This window comes from Panthera onca, chromosome D1 (genome assembly GCF_046562875.1).
Source record: "Panthera onca isolate mPanOnc1 chromosome D1, mPanOnc1 haplotype 2, whole genome shotgun sequence".
NCBI classification, from domain to species: Eukaryota; Metazoa; Chordata; class Mammalia; order Carnivora; family Felidae; genus Panthera; species Panthera onca.
Window position 1 is genome coordinate 53,515,811 of NC_138348.1, and position 3,036 is coordinate 53,518,846.

Sequence of the window (3,036 nt, forward strand, 5' to 3'; positions counted from 1 at the left end):
AATCTAACCCAGGAGACAAAACCAGCGTCCACGGACAGTACAGCCAGAATATAACCACATCACATAAAAATTTGTTAATCAAACATTAGAGAACCTATACACAAAAAAAGAATGTGAGGTGTCAATTCCAGAAGTCTTTTCTAACCCTAGTACTGGGGAATAAAAAGAGAGAATGAGAGTATGAATTCTGACCAGACTGGAGGAGGAGGGACACCCCCCCTCCCTTCCCCCAAGCTGAAACAGATTTTGAACATTGGGTGCTGTTTAGATATTGCTGGGGTCTCAAGAGTTCAGAGAAGAGGCCTGTGTGCCTGGGACTTACTCTTCTGAGATGATGCAGTGGGCCAGGGCAGGGGGTCTCTCTGGCTTGTTCTGAGGTAAGACTGGTTCTGAAAGTGTGGAAAACTACAAAATGGAACAAATAATCTCTTGGAATTAACCTGCAGTGTTTAACAGACAGGGTTAACCTACAATTAACACACGGGGGTGTGGCTGGGCTGCCGCCAGCAAGGACAGAATGCAAATCTTCCTATCCCAGCTTCCAGCTTCCAGCTTCCAGCTACCTTCCCCATGCCCTCTTTTGCAGATTTGGGAGCTGGCTGGCAAAGTGACGCAGCTCTTGACTGAATGGCCGCCAAGGATTTTTGTCCCTGACTTTTTATTGGGACCTTATCAGAAAGTTTGTGAGGGTCCATTCATGGTACCTAGCCTGGGCGGGTCTGGAATACCTTTCTCCTCCACCCCTGCCCCCCAACCCTGCTGCTTTTTCAGCCTCCCACTTGCAGCTGCAATCTGCCCCTCCAGCCCCCACCTGCCCTAGGCTCCCTTATCTCTCCCTAATATTAACCATTTCCCTTTTCAAAAGGCGAAATGTCATTTGCAGAGGTCCAGACACAGTATTACAAAGAATAATATAAAAGGTGGGCTTGAAACACAAAAACATTAACATAATAACCAGTACAATATAACAATGAGCAGAACCCTGGGAATTGTTTACACACATTTCAAAAGAGCTGAGAAACTGACCAGCAGAAGAATACAACCTAGAGATTTGCAACAGCAGGAGGCCACAGCAATCCCCAGGCTGGGGAGTCAGAGGTGGTGGTTCTGGAGTTGCAGCCAAGGTGACCTTGCCCGGTAGAAGCTGGAGCAGACATGCAGACCCAGCTGGGCGACTCTGCTTCAAGGCGGGAGAGTGGAGTGAGTGACGTGCCCCCTGTCTGCCGGTACTCCCTACACCTGAGCCTATCTCCCTCCGAAGTCTGGGATATTCAGGTTATGACTGGTCCCCTGTGATGGGGGGAAGAGCTGCAGAAGGGTGAGTGGTGGATCTGAGGGTAAACATGCGTATCCTCAGTACCATAGAAGCATAGTTGATTCATTCACTGCGGTGTGATGGTACCACTAACACCGTAAGATCCGTTATCTCTCATGGACTTCCGGCGTCATAGCCAGCAACACTTTGTCATGCCTGGAAGAGGAAGGTAGTTGAATTTGTAGCGTTCTGAGGAGTGGAAATTCTGTACATTAAGATCTTTTCTCTCAAAGCCAGATAGCCAGATTTCTCTGGTAACTACTGCAAGATTGGCACACAATGAAACCAGCCAAACTTCTGAAAACCTTCCCTGTTCAAGTAGAATTCACGACTCTCTCTTTACTGCATTATTTATTTCGACCATGAAAGCAGCGATCCCACTGTGTTACAGCTGGCTCTGCCTGGTTCTGCAGCCTCCACTGCAGAGAACAGTCTGGGGAAGGAACCGGATGCCTCTAGGATGGGGCACAGAGATGGAGGATGGCTGGAGTGTGCCTTTATTAAACATAAGTGGCTGACCTTGGGACAAAACAAGCCGTGGCTGAAAAATTTGATTCGTGTCTTTAGCCATACGAAAGACGGCAGTTATCCAAATAGATAAATTTATCCCGTAACACATATGAGTACCGAGTTTATACAAAAGATGACCAGGGTTGGTTTCAGTGAGGACTTGAAATCATTTTGCAGTAAGTTGCATTTTCTTTTCTTTTTTTTTTTATTATGAAATTTATTGTCAAATTGGTTTCCATAGAAAGTTGCATCTTCATTGCAGTTTTAAACCTGGTGTGTGCTTTCAGGAGAATGGTCTATGTCTGGCTCCACTTGTTTTTTAATTTTATTATTTATATTATCACCATCAGGTAAACACCCTTTGCCTCAGTTTCCCCCATTCCCACCTTCCTCTCCTCTCTCCATCCAGGGGGGCAGGGACAGAGTCAAAGCTAGTGGGTGGGACTGGGGAGGGAGAGCTGTGTTGAGCCATCAGTTCCTTCAAGAGGCCTCATTTTATCACACCCTCCGCTTTGGGCACCTTTGTTCTCCAGTGCAGGATGCCTGGCTTCCAATTGCTTTCTCGGCCCAGCTGGGTGGGGGGCAATGGTCAGGTGGGCCAGAGGTGGGCTAGGTTGACTTTTGGCTCTGATTGAACTTTCAGTCCCTCCCAGTGATCAGGAATTGGGTGGGTGTGTCAGGCCTGGTGCTGAGGTGTGGGGCTACCCCGGTGCCCCCTGCTGTATGATTTCTAAGGAGGGTGGGTGTGCTGGAGATCTCAAGTTGGAGTGGGCTCCTGCCCAAGTACTTAACAAAAATCCCCAACATTTTATCATGTAAAATTTCAAACACGGACAACTTGAAATAATTTTACAGTGAACATCAGTCTACCTGTCACAGATCATTGATATTTTATTCTGCTTGCTTTATCATATATCTACGGGCGTATCCATCCCACTATCATCCATCAGTCCATTTGTCTTACTGATGCATCTCACTTCACCCTAAATATTTCAGAGTTCAGATCATTAATTGAAGTTTAATATTTTATGTAGTTCTTTGATTTTGTTCAAGCACATAACGCACAGATCCTACGTTAGATACATTTTTGACAAATGCATTGATCTTCTTGTGAAATCTGTTTATGACATATTTCTAGGGAGTGCCTGAGGCATATTTGTCTGCGCTATTGAATGGATCACTTTTCCAGTATTTATCTTCTTTGCAAGAAT